The sequence below is a fragment of the Saimiri boliviensis genome, chromosome 10 (assembly GCF_048565385.1).
Source record: "Saimiri boliviensis isolate mSaiBol1 chromosome 10, mSaiBol1.pri, whole genome shotgun sequence".
Classification (NCBI taxonomy): Eukaryota; Metazoa; Chordata; class Mammalia; order Primates; family Cebidae; genus Saimiri; species Saimiri boliviensis.
Window position 1 is genome coordinate 38,862,930 of NC_133458.1, and position 22,136 is coordinate 38,885,065.

The following is a 22,136-nucleotide window of genomic DNA, read 5'->3' on the forward strand; positions in this document are numbered from 1 at the left end:
ACAAAAACAGATGGAGAAACATTCCATGCTCATGGTAGGAAGAATCAATATCATGAAAATGGCCATATTGCCCAAAGTAATTTATAGATTCAATTCTATCCCCATCAAGCTATCATTGTCCTTCACCAGAACTGGAAGAAAACACCTTAAATTTCATATGGAACCAAAAAAGAACATGCATAGCCAAGAGAATCCTAAGCCAAAAAAAACCAAAAAACAAAAAACAAAGCTGGAGGCATCATGCTATCTGACTTCTAACTACACTACAATGCTACAGTAATCAAAACAGCATGGTATTAGTACCAAAACAGAGATATAGACCAATGGAACAGAACAGAGGCCTCGGAATTAATGCCACATATCTATGATCATCTGACCTTTGACAAACCTGACAAAAAGAAACAATGGTGAAAGGATTTCTTATTCAATAAATGGTGGTGGCAAAACTGGCTAACTATATGTAGGAAGGTGAAACTGGATCCCATTCTTACACCTTATGCTAAAATTAAATCAAGATGGATTAAAGACTTAAACATAAGACCTAACACCATGAAAGTCCTAGAAGAAAACCTAGGCAATACCATTTAGGGCATAGGCATGGGCAAGGACTTCATGACTAAAACACCAAAAGCAGTGGTAACAAAAGCCAAAATAGAAAATGGGATCTAATTAAACATAAGAGCTTCTGCACAGAAAAAAAAAAAATAATAATGAACAAGCAACCAACAGTATGGGAAAAATTTTTGCAATCTACTCATCTGACAAAGGACTAATATCCGGAATCTACAAAGAACTTAAACAGATTTACAAGAAAAAAACAACCCTATCAAAAAGTGGGTGAAGGATATGAACAGACACTTTTCAAAAGAAGACATTTATGCAGCCCACAAACATGAAAAACTCATCATCACTGGTCATTAGAGAAACGCAAATCAAAGCCACATTGAGATACCATTTCATTCCAGTTAGAATGACAATCATTAAAAATCTGGAGACAACAGATGCTAGAAAGGATGTGGAGAAATAGGAATGCTTTTACAGTGTTGGTGGGAGTGTAAATTAGTTCAACCATTGTGGAAGACAGTGTGGCAATTCCTCAAGGATCTAGAAATAGAAATACCATTTGACCCAGAAATCCCTTTACTGGTATATACCCAAAAGATTATAAATTGTTCTATTATAAAGACACATGCACACATATGCTCATTGTTGCACTGTTTATGACAGCAAAGACCTGGAACCAACCCACATGCCCATCAATGATAGACTGGATAAAGAAAATGTGGCACATATACACCATGGAATACTATGCAGCCATAAAAAAGGATGAGTTCATATCCTTTGTAGGGACATGGATGAAACTCGAAACCATCATTCTCAGCAAAGTGACAGAAAAACAGAAAACCCAACACCACATGTTCTCACTTATAAATGGTTGTTGATCAATGAGTACACGTGGACACAGGAAGGGGAACATCACACCCCAGGGCCTGTTGTGGGGTGGGAAAGCTAGGGGAGGGATCACAGGGGGTGGGGTACTGGGGAGGGATAACATTAGAAGAAATAGCTACTGTAGATAACGGGTGGATAGATGCTATAAACCACCATGACACATGTGTACCTGTGTAACAATCCTGCACAATCTGCACATGTACCCTAGAACTTAAAGTATAATAATGAAAAAAATGTAGCTGAATTGAGCAAAATGCAACCTGCATATGTCCTGGATCTGTGTGCTGGAAATACAGGCAAACCATTAAAAGTAATTTCAATATTTTGAAAGATGAAAAATACTTCCTTTCTGTGAAATAGAAAATTGACATTTAAGAAAGTTTGGACTTCCTGTTTGTTTCCTCAGGTGACATTCTGTTTATATTTAGTTTTCCAAACTGTGTTTATTGATATTTAGCAATTACTTAATCAGTTGTGATCATTTGAGTAATCAGTCTCCCTAAAATGATGATAAATAGTTGTTCTTAAAATGGAGTATACCAGCAACAATATTCTGTTGAAATTATATGACTTTGACACTTAATTAAAAGGTAGTAAATGAGCAGCTATTTCACTACTGGCCTAGAACTCCAAAAATTAAAAACTTACCAACTTTCAGCATCTAGTTTTCCTATACATTCTTTGGGCTGAGTATCACAACCCAAAATAATCAGTTCTCATATAGTTGCTATCCTCTCTAGATGTTTCTACTCCTGGACATAGTATCCCAGTATTAATTATGAGAGAGCAAAGATGTGAAAACATATTCCAAATATTTTGCTAGCAATGCATCAATGAAGACATTGCTTACAATTGTCATAAATACTTTCCTGTACTTGTGTCATTCCAATAAGATTTGCATGGATTATTTTATAATCACTGAGGAGAGGAAGAAGGAGGAAGGAATAAAAGCTGATTACAATTAGTTACCCAATTTACTACCATTAGGCTGCCACAAGAATGAAGAAAAATTGTTTTAATTTAATAATCTGAATTAGTTTTACGCTCAGCTAAGTACAGTGTTTGAGCACAGATTAGTGCTTAATGGTGGAAAGAATGTCCACTATTGGATACTGGAATGGTGGAAAGAAAAGGTAAGGGCTCCTGGAAAGAGAAATAGAGCCAAAGTTAGGGAATGCAGTGGGAGAGTTGCCAAAGGCATACTTCCCCTGCTGAAAACTCTTGGCTTGGGAGAGAATGGGGAGTCATATTATGGCACATATTAATCACAGTTGTTATGAATATTTCATAGAAATATGATAAACCCAAATGTAAATGAAAACCATATTTGTTCACTTGAATTTCAAACTTTCTCATTTTTCTGTCCATCCTTAAATTTTGCTCATTGTATGTTTGCAGTAAATTCACATGTTCATTCATATATTTTAAGAGACTTACTGTGTTTCAGGAATTGTGCTAGACACAGGAAGTAGGGAAACTGTGTTCACCCAAGGTTTTCAATAGGGTAAAATGTTATCGTAGAGATCAATAAATAGTGGTGGGACTAGGGGGAGGAATCCAGGAAAATTTAACTCAGGAGGAAATATATGAACTGGTGAAGAAGAGTTAAGACAGAGGAAGAGCACTCCAACCCAAGAAAGCCACAGATGAAACCCCAACTCCATAAACATGATGTGATGGGGGAATACACTCAAGGTACAGTTACTTGGCAGGTTTAGGAGCATAAAAAGGAGAAAGAAAGAAGCCACTGGAAAGGTTGGCTGAAGAGAAAGGACTCTGCAAGTCAGGTTTGGCGTTTTATCATTTGGACACTAGGGAGACCCTACAATTTTATAAAACAGAGGAATAAAATGATAAGATTTGTATTTTTGGACAAAAGGTAGACTTGAAAGAGGAGAAAATGAGTGAAAAGAAACCAGTAGTCAGGCTAATTTTTGCATGTGTCTTATTTGGTGCAGTGTATACACTCAGTGGACGACTGAGGAAAGAGTGGATACTTACTGGGAAATTAAAAATACAGATGTGAAGCACAGAAGAGAGATGGAGATATATAGGAATGGCTGACGATATCAGTTGGATGAGATGCCTAGAAGAGAAAGAAAACATGGAACAGGGCTCTAGAAAACACCAATATATAGCAATAGGCAAAAAATGAGAAATTGGCCAGAGGTCTAGTGGAATGGGGAAAAGTCAGGAGAATTTAGTGCTTGTGAGCCTAATGGAAGCAAATTTTAATAAAGAAAAATCAACAAAATAAAATGGCACAGGTAAGATGAGTGTCAGTTTAGTTTTTGAAGGCCATTGGTGACCATAATGATAGTGGCTTCAGCAGAGTGACAACAGAAGGAAGCAACCTGTGGTGACGCAGGTAGGAAAAGAAGGTGAAGGTATGTACAGTGGAGGGGGAGAAAAATGGGAGTGCACCTGAAGCTGAAGAGAGTGTTAAGTAGTGTGAAGGCCTTCTTAAAATTCAACATGGGAAGAGCTGGACTTGTTTACAAACTCAGATAAGTGGTCAATGGAAAAGGAATAACTGAAGAAGAGAGCGAGAGACAGAGGCAAAGACGGAGAGACAGAGAGAATAATTAATTGATTCATCACATTTCAGAGAAGGCCATATGCTTACCAAGCAACTGACTACCATTAAATTGATTGAAAGATGTTTTCGGAGAAGAATATCAGCTTTAAAAAATGTTGAAAGTGGAGGAGGGGTAGGGGGCAGAATTGAGCCTTGACAATGTATTCATACATCTGATATAAAAAAAGTTGATCTAAATTGAATCCCTATCTTGGTAAGAAGGGTAAAACACTCAATTTGAATGTCTATTTTTTAATCTTATTAATTATTGGTAGATTCGTGCATTTTAGGTTTGAAAGAAACTTTAGAGGATCTCTTAAAGCTCCTGTCAGGTGAGAGAGGCATTGGTAATGGAGGGAAACCATGACTTTAAGGTCTCTTTCTCTTTTTTTTGGATCTTGCTTCTAGTTTGCCACTGTTAATGGACAGGGGGAGGTGCTCCTCTCTGCTTTTTCCTGTTGCTCCCATAGCTGCAGGGAGGTCCAGATGGCAGGTGGGAGAGAACAGGGGCTGAGAACTGCCTGGATCTGCTCCTAAGTGCAATGAGGATTTATTTTCACTGCTTTTGATTAGTGGTCTCTCTGTTGAGAAAGGGTTGCAAGAGTCCTTTGGGCCTCATAGCAGATAATCAAAACTACTTTTTAAAAACTTCAATGGGAATGAGATAATACGAAGTTATAAACTATAAGAAATTTCAGATGCAAGTACAAAGTGATGTCACCATAGCAACTCAGCTTGCACACAGGAAACTGGATATAATGTCAGGAGTTTCACAAACACTTAATATTTTAAAAAGCTAAATATTATAGAGGAACAAAAATTAATTTTAATGTTACTTCATTAAAAATTGACTTGCATTAAAAAATACTTTTTGTAATATAACTTTCAATCCTGAGAAATAATGAATGTTCAAACTGTTTCAAGATCTGTTTTTCAATTTGCAAAGAAAATAATATTATTTTTCTTGATTATACACTATAATTAAGACATTAAATACGTATTATAATAATACAAAGAACATTTTAAAAAATTGTATAAAATACTACACCAAGAGATAAACATGATTTTTATTTAGGTGAGTATCTCCTCATATATTTCTGTAAAAGCACACATATAAACATAGAGTTTATAAAATTATGATAATTTTACTAAATGATTCTTTAATGTTTAATGACCTCATGAAGTATTCAATAGTAGAAATTCCTGGAGGATGGAGCCCATAGGTTCTAAACATCCTCAGTGTCACAGCCCATACAGAAATGTGGATATTCAAAAGCAGTTGGCATGTATGAACATTTTACATTGGTCACATTAGTGGACAGTGCTTTTTTTTTTTTTTTGAGACAGAGAATCACTCTGTTGCCCAGGCTGGAGTACCGTGGTGCTATCTCACCTCACTGCAGCCTCTGCTTCCAGATTCAGGTGATTCTCCTGCCTCAGCCTCTGGAGTAGCTGGTACTACAAACATACGCCACCACGCACAGCTAATTTTTGTATTTCTAGTAGAGATGATGTTTCACCTTGCTGCCAAGGCTAGTCTTGAACTCCTGATCTCAAGTGATCCACCTGCCTCCACCTCCCAAAGTGCTGGGACTACAGGCATGAGCCACCACACCCGACCACCACTGTTCTTAATTAGAAAGTGACCAGTTCAACAGAAGTTCTTTTGTGTTTCAAAGTGATTCTCCTCCATCACCCACCCCCGATTCTTTTCATATAAATCTTTATGATACCTTCTGTTTCCTACCAGCGGTGTTTGTCATCAGTAAACAGAAGGAAGGGCCCAGCACTAAACAATGATGATATTTATTTTCCATGCCAGAACATAAAAATTGTCATAAAAATAATTGTATTTGCTTAGACTAAGAAATTTTATTCACAGCTTAAAGACATGATGTGGGAATACTTACTCAAAATGAAAAAGGGAATCATATTTTTGTCTATTGGAGAGATTGTAGAAAAAAATGTCATTATCATGTGACTTAGGACTTATTCTCTGCCAGACAAAAGGAGAAACCAAAAGACGTCTGAGAAAGGTGGGAGAGGCTTCCTAAATTCCCAGAGAGATAATGGCGCAGCCTCTTCAGTGCGGTGCTTCAGTTTAAAAGAGTCAGGAAAATAATGAAAAGTGATGGAGAGCAGGAAGATATAAAAGGAAGTAGAGACAGAGTAAAGAGAAGTAGAGGTGGTACAACTCCCGGGACCCCTAGTTCCTTTCTCTGCCTGGCAGGGCTGAGCACCTTACTCCAGGATCCAGCCCTGGAAAAAATTCCTTTTGATCATTGGGCCACATGGATTTGCTCCATTTCTGCCAGCGTTGACAGTGTTTTGATTTGCTGTCTGTGGATTTGCTCCATTTCTGCCAGCATTGACAGTGTTTTGATTTGCTGTCTGATCTTAGATTCCTATCCGTCACTTGGCCTTTCTTGTGTTTACCCAGAAAAGTAAGATTAAAGGCCTCAAAGATGAGTATCAGGATAAAGATACCTGAGGAAGACCAGATATCATACATGGCTAGGGTAGTGACCTGTGTGCATCTCAAATTTTTGTTCAGATTAAGTCTCCTGCCGTCCACTTGAGCCAAATAAGCATCGAGCAGTGACCTTTAGCCTTCCTAGATAGGATGGTGGCCAGGAACAAAGGGTAACAAGATCATTGCAAAAGTTTCATCTTGGTTGCATACTTAGGTTATTACTCTACCACTGTTTTCAGTATTTAGTGTCACATAATCTGGCAATATATACCTGTTTGTACTATTTACTGTTTTTTTTTTAAAAGAGACTTTTGAAAGATTTTTGTGACTAGCCTGTCCTTTTTCCTATTGCAGTTTCAATTGAATGGCACCTTTGAAGTAGCTTTTCTATGTGGATTTTAATCAAATCAAAGCATCAGAAGAAATAAAGTGCTTTTTTAGGGTTTGCTGATACATGAAAAGAACTGGTGGTTTTGCTTTTATACAGAAACTAAAATAAAAATTTAGCCCCTTGAACCTTTCACAGGCTAACTAAATCATGCTCTACTAAAGTAAACATGCAGTAAAGCTAAAGCCCAGAGTGTAAGATTACCCCAGAGACTGGGGTGATTACACTCTGGGCTTGATTATTTCTAATTTAAGAGATGATTAAACATAATTCAGTCTACAACCTTTGCCATTCTCCTTCTTTTCTGCAGATACACAATAATTTTTACAGAAAATAAAATGTTATGAAATAATATTTTGCTTCAAAAAAGGCTGAAAGTAAATAAGACAATATTAGTTGTTATTTATTCTAGTTAAAGGAAATATAGGCATTGTGCTGTTCTTACGCTTTTCTAAGAGTTTTAAATATTTAAAAAGAATTTTTGCTGATTTCAGTGTTTTATTTTAACATTATTTCATAATAATGAGTAATTCCAAGAATAGTACAAAAGTTCCTATATACCCTTTGCTCATGTTCTCAAAAATTAGCATTTTATTACATTATGTTTATCATTCAGCCTTTATACATATGCAGGTTTATTTTTCCTGAACCATTTGAGAGTAAGTTGTACATATGCCATCCTTTTTCCCATAAATATGTCAGTGTATGTTTCCTGGATGGCATTCTCTTACATAACAGCAGTACATTTAACAAAATTGGAAAATAAATACAATACTAGCATTGTGTTGGTAAAAATACTAGTTGCTGACTACAGACTGTATTCAGTTTTTCTAACTGTCCCAATTATGTTCTTTGTAAAGAAAGGAAGTTCTGGATCGTAAGTGTATTTGACTATTAAATCTACTCAGTCTTCTTTAATCTGGAAGAATTCTCCAGTCTTCCCAGGTCTGTTATGACTCTGGCATTTTTTAGGAGCATGGACCAGCTATTTTTTGTATAATGCCCTTAAACTTGGGTTCTCAAAAAAGTTTTATTTTAAGGTTTTAGAGACAATATTTTTCTGTTTCTCAAGCTATTAAAACTGCATTTAAAATTGCATGCACTTGCCCTCCACCAGAACTAATTCTCTTCTTTTTTAAAATTATACTTTAAGTTCTGGGGTACATGTGCAGGTTTGTTACATAAGTATACACGTGTCGTGATGGTTTGCTGCATCCATCACTCCATCGTCTACATAAGGTATTTCTCCTAATGCTATCCCTCCTCTAGCCCCCCAATTCTCTTCTATATCTTATTTCCATAAAAGGTTTTATCAGTTACCAGTTGTTCAATCCCAAAACCTAGGAATTAGCTTTCTCCTTCTCATTCAGCCCTCGTAGCAGAGATTATATCTTATAAACACGGTTTTGTCATCCTCTCCTCTTCTCCCTCCCCATCACTATTCCTGAGTTCAGGTCTGTCTCCCTTCCAAAATAGCCTCTAGGTCATCTCCAGTCTGCACCAATTCACTCTGTGTCAGTTCTTCATCCCTAGAGCTCTCAAAACAAGTCTTTAAATCTAAAATAGAAGTCTTCTGGTGTTTTCTTACTATTTAAGATACTTCAAAGATTATAAAGAGTTTGTGGAATAAATTAAAAATGTCTTTCTAGTGCATCACGAGCCTACCTTGCTGGCTTTAACTCCCAGCCCTCCCTTCATACCTCCGATGCTCCAGTCATACTGAACTTGGAAATTCCCAAACAACCCCATCGGTTTATGCCTCATAGTCTTTGCATATGCTGTTCCTTTGGCCTGAAACATAATCATTCCTCCCTACCCACACATTCTGTTTTATTCAACTGTTTTTTCTATTAAAACTCAACTCGGGTAGCACTTTCTTAGCCAGGATTTCCCTGTCTTCATCCTCTACCTATAATCCATCCACTGCAACAGAATCTTGTCCTTTTTTCTCTGACATCTGGTGGGAGAGAGGAAGCAAGTTTATGACAAATACAACCATCAGAAAATACTTCCTAGTAGAAGAAACCATTCCTGAACCAAACTAACAATCCAGAAGCCAGAATTAACTGTGTCACCCTAACAAGCATAAAGGATTTACTGGTTTTATTTTCCCTATTTTGCCCTGCAAAAGTTTGCTTCATTTATGACTACTATAAGATATTTACCTTTATGTCTGGTTATGTGAAGTTTCTTATGATTTTGCTGTTATATTTTAAGATCTCAAACTGAGGGTTTTGAGAGTCCACTCCTGTAAGTGGACTCCCGTTTGTCTTTTTAAAATCATGTCACTTCTAATTGTCATAGATACTGGAATTGTAAGAATAGTGAATGGTAGCAATGTTACCACTGTAAAGATTAATTACCTAGGAAAAAATTCCATTCTATTATTATTGTCAATGTGTTTTGGAAAGTACTGTTGGTTGGTATAAATGGTTTATGGATACCTGGATAGGCTTTCTCTGCTCTAGATCATCTTGTGCCTAGCAGACTGCCTACAACACAATAAATATTTGTGAACTAAATAGTGCCTATGTCAAGCCTAAGATACAATTAAGCCTATGAAGAAATGGAGAAACTATTATTAAAGTTTTCTGCATCAAAGAAAAGACTCAGTGCTGTAGGCATTAAAACCAGTTTTGACATACTTTCACCCAGACTCCTGAAACTGTGGTCAGAGTCTTGCATTGAGCTTGTGTTTGCTGTAAACTTACCCCAGCTTGTGTCTCATTTCAAATTGTCTTTCCTGTAAGTTCCTGATTTTTTTGCTTTCACATGAAAATCATCTAGGATGCTTTGAAAAAATATACTGATGCCTGGGTCCTAACCCTAGAAGTTCTGATTTAACTATCTCCAGCACTTGTATTTTTGGAATTTGAGCATTTTAATATAGAGTTCCAATTGAAAAATGACAACTGGAAAGAATCTATATTCTTTCTGTGTGATGTCAGAAGAAAAAATCTTTTATAATTTCACTTTTATGTAAGTTGGGTTTATTTTTTAGAGTTTTCATGGGGCTACCATGCTAGTTATACCTTACATAATCATCTTTTATGTAAATATAGACATCACTATGTTCAGCATATGATGTTTTAGAGAATAGCAACATGGAAATCCTAGAGAGATTTGACATTTAATCATTTGAAACTCCATATAAGAGTTCTGGAAAAACATCAGTATAATTATTACACTGAAGCTATCAATGCTTAAATAAAGACATATTCTAAACTACTATGGTTTTTTTGAGTTATACTATGAAAAACACCAATGGGCTTTTCTGAGTTCCAGGAAAAATAAAATAGCTAGGAACTCTTAGTAGCTAAGAATCTCAACACAGTTTAAAGTAGATGGAAGGCCTTTAACTGATAAATGATTGCTGAGTCATTTAGTTCTTTTTCAAGTGGCCACATGTCCAGTCTTTCATGAAATAAAGAGTTTTCACTGATAGAACAATAAATTAAAAACAGTAAGCTTTTAGTTTAAACTATCAAATTGCATAGCAATTGCAAACAAAACTTGTTAAATAACACTGGTTATTTCGCTGATATAAAGTTTAGATGTCAATCCAAAACTTGAAGTTGGAAAACATTCTTTTTATTAAATGCCATTGTTTTTCCATAGTGCAGTTGATTTTTTGTTTCTAAAATTCATAGTCTATTTCAGTTGGGCACATGAAAAGATTAATGAAAGTCTCAAATTACAGTTAAATTTAGCAAGCTTTGATACCAGATTAATGTATTAAGTAAAATTAGGGTTATGAAAATGTATTTACTATGTTTCAAGTAACTGAAACTTTGTACATAGACAGAAATGAGAGTGCTTAAAATAATTTATAAGGGTCCAAATTCAAGTCCCTGGTTCTAAGACACTAATGGGGAAACCATCTTAAGTAATATTATTATCATTTATGTTTAAATGAGTTGGAAACGTGTATTCTGTTTTTTAAAAAAATACAATTACTAAAAGACTGGCAAAAGTGTAGAAGAGAACAAAGGAGTGGCCAGTCTTTAATTGCCACTTGTGCACAGACAGATGCTGGTCTTGATTTGACCTTTTCAAGGGCTCAAACTTCTTAGTATAATGTTTCAGTGGAAGGACTGTTTCTAAGTATTCTCTGCCGGCAAAAAAAGAAAAGCGTTGGTTGTAATATACATACTATTTACAAAAATAATGGGAAAGTCTTCAATGCATCCTGTATCACCAAATTGGAACGTAATGATTGTAAACACACAATGAAAGAGGTACTTCGGTGGTTGTGTGACTTATTTGACAATATCCATCCTGTGGGAACACTTTTACTTGACACCCAGTTATCTTCACCCTTTGGCTCTGACTTTGTGGTTGGGAGGTATAAGAGACAATTCACTACTAGGATTTCAATTTTTAAATCACAGCTCATTTACAAGGGGAATTGCTGTTTCTGTGGCTATTTCTGTGGCTCTGCCTGCAGAGTATTCAAATATCCCCTTTTACTTGAGTATCCAAATAGCCCCTTTACAATTATTTGTACAACAGTGATGATTATAATACAGGGAGTATGAGAATTGGATTTTACTTACCAGTGGCTCTAAGAACCTTATTTTATATCATGTAAATATTACTAGCCAAATTGAAAACCCCATAAGCTATGGAGCAAGTGTCAATTGACATTCATTATGTACAAAATTACAATGCCTCCTAGGCATATGTGACATTTAAACGACAGTTAGGTCATGCTTACATTTTTCTGCAGTATTTCTGTTGCCTGGCCATATGAATAATTGTCATGACTCCTACTTGCTGAGAGCTTCTGCTGGAGAGTACCACAGTTTCCCTTCATCCGTAATCAGAGAGAATCTGATTGTCTAAGACCAGAAGCAGTATAAGTTAGCAGGTTTTGGGTTTTGAGGGCACTCTCAATGATGTCTTGGAGGGCTCCTCTAAAGTGTTCTGTGTTCATAGGGATTAAATATTCAGACATGGCTTGATATGCTGTTGTAGGATATTTGAAATGAAAATTGGATTTTTTTTTAAATGAGGCAGTTTTTACCAGCCAGTCTGTTTGTTCATCCCCTACCATTTATAATACAGTGATGAAGGGTGTTACCAGCAATACATGGACTCATTTGCTTGAGAGAAGTAGGTACAGTTTTGGTAATTCAAATGATAGTGATTGTGTTGATATTTTTGCATAGTGGAAGGCAAAGCAGACTTGCTACCACTCAAAGAGAAAAAGGTTTAGGAGAACATTGCAGTGGGGGTGGGTTCAAATGCCAGGAGAAGAGAAACTCCATTTTCTATCCCTCAAATCTGTAAAATGGGACAGGTTGTGTTTTTTGTCAATATTTAAAAAAAATGAAGTATTATTTTGAGGAGTCTGAGGAGAAATGTTTTAAGATGTTGTAGAAGAGTTTACATACATTGGCCAAAGTAAGAAAGTACTCTTTTCAGTGAGTCACCTGAGCTACCTTACATTCATCACCATAAAACAGCTTCACCAGCACACAGAGAAAGAATGGCTGAGCTTTCCACAAAACTCCTAGGAGTTGCTATCTGTTTTTTATCGAGTATCATAGAATTTTATTCTATTCAGCAAGGAACTATACTAACAATAGGTACTACTATATTATAAAAATTTATTTATTTATTTATTGCATTTCAGGTTTGGGGGTACATGTGAAGAACATGCAAGATTGTTGCATAGGTACACACATGGCAGCGTGATTTGCCGCCTTCCTCCCCTTCACCTATATCTGGCATTTCTCCCCATGCTATCTCTCCACAACTCCCCAACCCCCGCTTTTCCTCCCCTATATCTCCCCAACAGACCCCAATGTGTGATGCCCCCCTCCCTGTGTTTTCAATAGACAAAAGACCATCACCTAAAGGACTTCCATATCTATTGGTTGTCTGCTCACCACTCTGATTTTTAAAAGAAATAAATAAAACTGTTTAACAAAAAAGAGTGCATCTTTATCTGAGCTATTTTAAAACAAGCATTTATTACAGTGTGTTTTAAGTGCCCTGACTCCTCCCCACATGAAGCATCCAGCAGTATTAGGAATTTGGATATGATATACATTTGGAAATAATGTGATAAGTGGTCGGCCAGCTTTCACCAAGCCCCTCTTTTCATTAACCTAGAAAATCGTTACCCCTATGTTTTGCTCAACTGAATTTTTTGGACTCCTCAAAATATATAATGAGTTTTACTATATTGCTAAATTATGTTTCAGAACGAAGCATGAAAACTTAGGATGTTATATGTTGCTCATTTTCCTCAAAAACATTTGGAAAGGAAGACAGTCGTAAGGAGTGTCAGATAAAGTCATCGTGACTTATAGTCATTATGAGTCAGATGTAGTGCTAGTGTTGTGTAACTCAACCGAGCTCTCTCTGCAGACCTTGTTTCCATAGATGAATGAAGGCTGGAGGGATTGAGGATGGGCATGAGAGTCCATAATTTTTATTTTTTATTTTTTGAAACTGAGCCTCTCTCTGTCGGCCACGCTGGAGTGCAGTGGCAGGATCTCAGCTCACTGCAACCTCCCGGGTTCAAGCAATTCTCCTGCCTCAGCCTCCCAAGCAGCTGGGATGACAGGCATACACTACCATGCCTGGCTAATTTTTGTATTTTTAGTAGAGACAGGGTTTCACCATGTTGGCCAGGTTGGTCTTGAACTCCTGACCTCAAGTGATCCAGCCCACCTCAGCCTCCCAGAGTGCTGGGATTATAGGCATAAGCCACCACACTAGGCCAGTTTTTCTAAGTTAAGGGAATTTTCTATTTGAAAATGTGTTTCTCCCAGATTAGATCATTGTATTGGGAGAAACACTAAGTTTTTCATAGTTCTTTCCTCCCATTTTCCTCCTTCTCTTCCAACCAGAGACATGTGAACATCAAGAAATTTTGAAACCTCATGGCCTCAGAGGGTTATCTGACACATGCCAGCCTGGGGTGTTCTCTGGCCTCCGTGGGGTATTTTATCCCCACGGGTCTTTATAATACTTTGTAGTAATGGATGCTACATGTATTTTGGGCAAGTCATCCAAATATATCCAGCAGTTGTTGCCTGTGATGTCTGTGGTCCTTGCTGTGGCCTCTGGTAGTAACATCTACACTCTTCATCTTCATCTCAAGAATCTTCCAATATGCATGCCCTCTTGGCATTTAAAAAAAATCCTCCCTGGGGTGAAATTCTGGACCTTTCTCTGACTTGGGGAACCCAGAGCAGATACTCATGAGACCTCTCTGCTGTTTCTACTCAGTAACAGCTATCCCATGTTGTCACTGGTTGCCAGTTGGGAGGTGAGTCATAAATTTTATCTCCCCTTAGATTCCACTGCCCCTAGTTCCCTCCCTATTCCCAATCAAGATTTCCATTCTAGAAGAGGGGCAGAACTAAGCCCTTCTCGGAAGCACCACATTCACCTCACAGACTCTTCTCTGATCACTCTCCACGCTGGCATCCCCTGTGTGACAAAACACTGTCTTCAGGAAAATCATAATGATCATCCTTTCTCTTCCACAGCTTGCAGCAAATTTCTATGCTCTATGATTTTTTGTATTTAAAAGGGAGCTTTAGGGAACACTTTCCCGTCTCAGGTGCAAGGCTGTTACAGGAAGCCTTTGCTTTCCTGACCATCTCTAGTTAACTTGTTAGTTTATTTTGAAACATAAAGGTGAACACTATCTTCTTTGTTCTTGGTTGGTTCTGCTCATGCTCTCAAGTAATGGACACTTGATCTTTGATGAGTAAAGGGCTGAGGACAGCAAACTAGAATGAACAATTGTATCAGTGATGTTTTAAAATATTATTTATAATACAATGATTAACAACCTGTAATTATTCCCCAACAAAATTATATTCTTTTCCAGAGACAAGCATGATAGGCAAGTTATAAGCAATGAAAGGACAATTTGGTGATAGATTGAAATCATCATGTGAAATAAGTTTAAGGAATGCAGGGTTTCTGCTTCTTAAACCATATGGGCCCAGTTGAAGAGGGGAGCCTAGGAAACAGAGTGTATTAATGTGTTAGCAGGTATCACATAATTAGTTACAACAGAAACTTTATATGTTGGTCTAGTTAGTTTATTGACATTATTCTTACTCCCTCAAGACATCTTTCTGGGATCCAAATGTCTGGATTTGGTGACAGATAGCTGAGAGCAGTAAAATGAATGTCTCACCAGGAATAACTTCATTAATCAGCTTCAAGCAGAGACCAACTTCCAGGCAACCATCTTTGCCACTACAACCCAGAAGTTCCCATTTATAATCAATATCAAGGTGAGAGTGGAAATACCAAAAAACATTTTAATCTCTTATTTCTTAACCTCATTTTCTTTTAAAAGGTAAGCAACTCTGAACAGCAATTTGACTTGTTCTAAAAGAACCACTGATAGGCTGATATCTATGTTCTCTGATTGCTTCACAGGAGAAAGTTTTCTCTATATAATAAAATTAAAAGACTTTAAGAGCAGTGACCATGTTATAGATATATTGTGCATCTTTGGGAATGTCCAATCAATACTAGGTATGCTCTAAATCAATTGTAATATTACACTCAATTAATAGATTGATTTTTTTCATAATGTCGTGGCAGATACTCATAGAGAAATCATGGAAATATTTTTGCATGTTATATGGAAAGTAAGATAAGACTTCCCTTGTACTTTGAACATTGATAGGCATTAAGGAGGGAGAGGACAATTATATTCAGTGAGAAGGCTGAGTAAATGCAGTGCATTATGAGAAAGTGAGCACATCCATTTGAATATAGATGGGACAAAACAGAAGTAGAAGCCGAATGTTGGAATCTTCACATGTAGACAATAAAGAGTAGTGAGGTGACATGATGGAAACAGGTAAGATTCGTATTTCCCACACTTCCACCTACATGGAAGATTAATGAGACCTCAAAAGTACAAAAGAAACAAAGAAGATGCATTCTGGCTTTGGTATCAGCTTTCCTCTCATTTAGAAAGACTCTGGGGTGGATTATGAGTAACTCTGAATGGCTTCTTCCTGCCTATCTTATGTTCCCTCCATCTCCCGGTGATAGACCTTACCAGTGGCTAAGAGTGTCCTGCACCATTGCTAAGACATCACCTGTCATCTCTGGTGTAGACATTGTGGCACCCAGATCATGTTCATCTCTCATGCTTTTAATGTACTTCTGGTGGCCATAACACTCAGCTACTCCTACTCCCTTTGCTGAAGTGGGATAACTCCCACTCTGTTACCTGGTCCATGAAATAGCAGTTTCTCTCTTCTCAGAGTCTTGTTGAAAATTATTATCATAGCCTGCTGCCCTCCCCCTGCCCCCGGCTCTGACCACAAGTTGTAGGGGTTAAGTAAAAGGCCAGAAAGCAAGTATATACATTTATATATACTAAACTGTTGTATTAGTTATCTTATTGCTGCATAGCAGATTATCCTGAAACTTAGCAGCTTGAAACAACAAGCATTTATTATCTCATAGTTTCTGTCAGTGAGGAATCTAGGCATAGCATACCTGGGTTATCTGGCTTGAGGTTCCTTCTAAGGCTGCAGTTAAGGTATTAGCAAGGACTCTGATCATCTCAAGGCTCAACGGGGGGAGGATCTACTTCCAAGCTTACTCACATGGCTGTTGGCAGGGCTCAGGTCTCCTATTGACCAGAGACACCAGCTCCTTGCTACACTGGCCTATCATACAATAGATCAGAACATGACAGCTAGCTTCTGTCAGAGCAAGTGAGGAAAAGAGTGAGTGAGAGCAAGCAAGAGGAAAATCATAGTTTATTTTTTGTAAATTGATCTTTGAAACGACATCTCATTTTGCCATATTATATTTGTTGCATGTGAATCAGTAGATCTAGCCTACATTTAAGGGGAGGGAATTACTTAAGGGTATGAATACTAGAAAGGAGAGATCACAGGGGCCATTTTGGAGGCTACCTATCACAACTATTGAGAATTTCCGTTCTTTTCAGGTGACAGTACCCTTTGAAGATCTGAAGTTCCTTATGTAATCACCAGACAAACTCAGACAAGTCTGAATTTGTCTAGGTGTTCACTTTCAGAACCTGGTTTTACAATTTTTTTTCCAGAAAAGGAATCTGGCAACAAGGTACTAGATAGATTAAAGAGGACTTGTGGTTGGGGAAGTAAACCAAGGGACTATTGTAATAGTCTTGACAGGAAGTAGTAAAAATCTAAACTAGGATGCTGTTAGGAAACTTGAATGAAGGAGAGGGACACAAAAGAAACAGAAAAGCAAGAATCAAAAATACGCGTGCAAGACTGAATAGTGAGAGTGGTAACAAAGGAACAACAATACCTTGTATTCCCAAGTAGCTTCAGAGTATTGGCTACATTTTGAAAAAAGGGAAAGTTTAGGGAAAGAAAATCCAGGTTTGGGGAAAAATGGCTAGATGTATTAAATTGAGGTTTTATTTAAATTATGAGTGAGCAAATACAACCTCCCTAGTTCTATACTGATTGGTTGGTCCGAGACATGTGAAGACATAGAAAAGCGTTCTATGACCTTGAAAATGTTATAATGTCTAGACAGCTGAATTGGTGACTGAAACCATTAACAGAAGTTGCAATAGGATTTGAGAGTAATTTGTCATCAATACAGAGACTTTGAGAGAAGATAAGGTAAACGGGAATGCTCAAAGTTGGGAGACAGGAGAAAGAAGAGCCCTCACATACTACCTTAGATTCAAAATCACTTTGTGATTTACAACATACTCTAACTTACATTATTTTTTTCTTTGATAAAGCAATTATAGTTATCTCCATGTTATGCATGAGTAGAGGAAGAATGGATCAAAGATGAAGGAGTGAACTCCCTAAGGTCACACAATTTGTAAATAATAAGACTGGGATTTGACTGCAGCTCTTTTGATGGCCTGCCCCATGTTTTTTCCACTCCCCTGGAACAACAGTTTTAAAATATGTAGAAAAACAAAAAAGAGAAAAGAATTTTAGCATAATATGGTGTTACGAAAAATAAAACCAGAAAACAGAGAGGTCCTCTTGTAAAGGAGGTTATTATTAGTCACAAACATGGCAAAACATTTGCAGATAATTATTATGAAAAAAAGACCATTGATGAAAATAAAGATTTCATTACTTGAGGAGTGAGGAGAATCTAATCTTTTACACATTCAAAAAGCAGCAGATCGGGAGTACATGGTGCAAGCTGTTAGGCCACTCTGATTCTTAGGAAAAGCAATTCTTACAAAAATGCTTTCAAAGCTTTGAGTGGTGAGGCCAGAATTGTGAACAGCATATTCAAGGAGTGACTGTGGGATTTGATGTTTTACATCGTAACAGAAAAAAAAGTCAATTATAAGGCATTCAACCAATGGAAATTATATTTCTCCTATAAGTTCAGAGATTGAAACATGTTCATATGAGCTAAATCCATGAATACTGTACTTCCCTTTTTTCATACTTTAAGAACTAGTGTTTCTTTTGAACATTTAATCTTCTCTATGTCCTAACTCTTCTCTATGCCCTAACACAATTCAAGATTTTTAATATTTAATTCACAAAGAAGCCACTCATTTATTTCTTCATGGTATCAATGTTTTCATATTAAGGCTGTATCAGACCATAAGAAAATAAAATAGAATTCCACAGCATTTCTAACAATAACATAATTAGAAATATCACATAAAAAATAAGCAGGAACATTTTCTCCTTTGGTGCATAAAAAGTTGCATGTAGAATTTTATCTATAGTATGAAGAATTAAATGCCCAAGAGTGCTGCATGAATCTGTTTCATTAAGTCAGCATGTCTTGATTTTGAAGGAATTGTCAACATCTGGAATTCTTTTGTTAGCAAGGTAGAGTAGCAAATCTCTTGACCCTTTCATCTTCTGTTGGCCCCTCTCTCCTGCACAGACCCCCACTTCCAAATCCAGTGCAGCTCCAGGAATAAAAGGCCTCCATCTACTGATTCCTATATGATTTTTGGCATTTCATGCTACTGTAAATTAAAACATCGGTGTTCTTATTTTAGAAGTAATAAAAAATATTTCATGATTTAAACAACCCAAAATCCGAACCATTTATACCTTGACTTCAAAGAACATTCACTTAATTATTCAATGCATGCAAAAAGAGAAAACAAAGCTCAGTGTGCAGCTCTAGACCACTGCTCTTCCCTATGAGCCAGTTAGCATCTGTGCAATGGTGTAGCGAAGCTGCTAGGTCTGGGTGTTACTATGCCTAGTCAGACACTCACCAAGCAAATGAATTATCAACATGACAGTGATGACATGAGCACAACCAGTGCTGCCTGGCCATTCCGCCTGCCTGCAGGGAAACTAAAGAAGATGAAGAGGGGCAGAAATGCTTTATCTGAAAGAAAATCTCTAGTTTGCCATTGATAGAAAGATTGCAGTCCTTGCAACAAAAGGGAAATAAAACAGCCCTTAGAATTTAAAAAAAGGATTAAAACAACAAGCAAAAATGTAACTAACCAACCAATCAAACAAAAAGACCTACATTTTTTTTTAATATCTCCTTAAAAGTATTAAATAATAGATAGGATTAATTTAAAAATCTGAGAACAATATTTGGATGCAGCTTATTTTGAATTCCTCCCTATTTCTCCCCTCTCCTACCTCTTTATCTTTTTCACTGTTTTCTCTCCTGCCCCCTCACCTTCTCTCTTTCTCCTTAATTCTCCTCTCCTCCTTCCCTTCCTGCCCTACAGACCTTTCTATCCTTCAGTGTCTAATTCCCACAACCAACTAATTTTGGGGTGGAGCCTCTCAGACGGGTGGGTGGGTGGGAGGCAGACTCAGAATCGGGACCTTAACCATGGACTCTGGCGCATGAAGGTAAGAATCCTGAGCTGTTCCTGGCAGCTAGCAAGGAGAGAGTTTACAGATTTTTTGTTCTCTCTGAAGTCATTTACAACAGAGTTGAAAAAATGGTAAATAAAAGGTTTTCTGGAGAAATAAAGCTATTATAAACTATAAATACAAAAATATAAAATGTTAGAGAATGCTATAAAGGTGGAACATTTCCAATTTCTCTTATAAATGAATTGTAAGTATAAGGAATATTCTTTAGAAAGCTTTTCTTAAAAAAAATTGAAATCTTACAGAATATGGAAGTGATCAAAAGCATTAACATAAAATTTAATTATGAATATTTTGTAGGAAATAATTCAAAATGTCAAAAGTATTTTTAGTACAGCGTTTTTAGTATAGCAAAAAATGTGTTACAGAAATGTGTAAAAATGGAGCTGTGGATCCATAAATCATGGTGTATACATACAATGAAATCTTGTGCAGCTTCTAAAAATGATTCTTTCCAAGTTTTCAATGACAAATGGAGGTGCCTATGTAGGAAGAAAAAAGTGTGTATACATTATATAGCCCGCTAAAAAATGTCATTGATCTACATGTATTGAACTGGAGCCACCTTCAAGACAGGTGATGTAACAAGATTTTCATACTCACAAGCTTTGCTGAGCAAAAATATAATTTTACTTTTTTCATTTCTTGCTATAATATCTGACTCTTATTTATCATTAGAGTTGAGAAAAATATAACCTAGTCATTTCTAGGTAGCCTCCACCAAAAACAGTGATTTCTTAGTCATTCCAAGATTCAGATTCAAGCAAGTCAAGTAACTGGAGGCTAAAACTCTGCCATGGCTAACCCTGAAATACCCAGATGCTTTCACCACCGTACTTGCCACAAGGCATGTGTCCATTCTCTCATGCACTCATGTCTATGTCCAAATCTAACTGTGGGTTCATCTGATTGTGACATTAAGCTACACACCTGCCCAGTTCCAAGGGAATCTCAGAATCTAATTTGTTGTTTTGTTTTACTTCCCAGCATTTCTGGTAAGTAAGGAACCCATAAGAGGTTGGAACCATTTGGCAATAGAACCGTAAGTAACTTCAGCATCACTTCAATTAAAATGGCCAGACTGGTCTCCTGTTTGTAGTTACCAAAGTGTACCAACCTCCTGTTACTTAATAATTGATATTAATGATCCAATTTGGTTATTCAATTGACAGCAAAAAGAATGACTTTAGTATATTCCTTTCCAAATATGTCAGATTTACCCGTGAAATTATGAATCCTTCTTAGAATGATAACATTTGTCAACTGACAAGCTTTCATTTAGCAATCATCAGTATCCATTAAACAGTATCCATATGTAAGATAATAAAACAGAAATGAAGCATGCCTTCTATTTGTACAATGTTTAGATTTCATAGAAAACACTTGTCGTTTTCTTATTTGACCCTAAAGATAAGTCTGTGAAGTGTATTGGGAAGAGATTCCCATTTTATAGATGAGGAAACTAAGAAGAGTCAGAGTTGAACCACTTGTCCTATGTCAAGTTGCTAATAAATGGTGAGGTTGAGACCAGGAATCAATTGTATGTACATCAAGTACTGTTTCCAATATAACACACTGTCACATTTTCTATTGACACTGCAAAGAGGTTTGTTCAGGAAATGAGAAAGCCTGGGGAATGGGGGAAAAAAAATTGTCTCTGGAATGAGGAAGATGAAGGAAGGCACCTTTTAATAAGAGAAGCCAGTAGAGCTGAGGGCTATGCTTTCACTAATGTCTCAACATGCCCAAGACCAGCGCTGCTAGCTCCTGCTGTGAGTAGGTACATTTTCAGCTCAGGCACTGTTCTTTCTTTTATTCAGTTCTTTCTTTTTTTTTTTTTTTAATGTCTCATTGACCAAAAATAGCCTGATTGTTACAAAAAAAAAAAAACAAACTTACATGATGCAAATATGAGATGCCACAAGATCCCACTTTCAAAAACCAATGCTTATAAAAAGCTGTGGCACATTAGCCTTGGTGAGGGGGCTTTTCTTCATTTTTGTAATAACCCAGTGACCTTCTACCTCTGGGATCTGCAAACACAGCATTCTCTTTAAAGCCAGTGATGTCTTTGGAGTGTGTTGAAAGGATGATAAATACTGTAAACATGAGCCCTCTAATTCTGAGGACCTAAAAATTACAGTTTCCCTGATACTGTCTATATTTTAATGTTTGCCACAGTGGTTGTGATAATTCAAGAAGGCTTGATTAGACTCAAAGACAGCAGGCTTTCTGAAGTCACAAGTGAGGAGTGGGTGGGAAAAAGAGAGGTGAAAGAGTAAGACTGTCTTTGCAGCATAGTGTAAGCCAAAAGAGAAAAGCAATGCACCTCGTTTGCCCAGTTTTCTATGGAAGCTCAACATCCAGTGTCAGCAAAGGAAAGGAACAAAGGGA

The 22,136-nt window shown here is 36.9% G+C and overlaps 1 protein-coding gene across 2 annotated transcripts in view; it reads left to right on the forward strand.

Moving 5' to 3' along the window:
• Positions 1–22,136, forward strand: part of CTTNBP2 (cortactin binding protein 2) — a 482,785-nt gene that overhangs the window by 93,269 nt on the left and 367,380 nt on the right. Inside the window, exon 4 of one of the 2 annotated variants that reach the window (XM_074379165.1) lies at positions 14,992–15,161. The exons of the other annotated variant lie outside the window; for it this stretch is intronic. The gene's annotated coding sequence lies outside the window, so the exon portion shown is untranslated. The remainder of the gene's footprint in view (positions 1–14,991; positions 15,162–22,136) is intronic. 2 annotated transcript variants of the gene reach the window in all.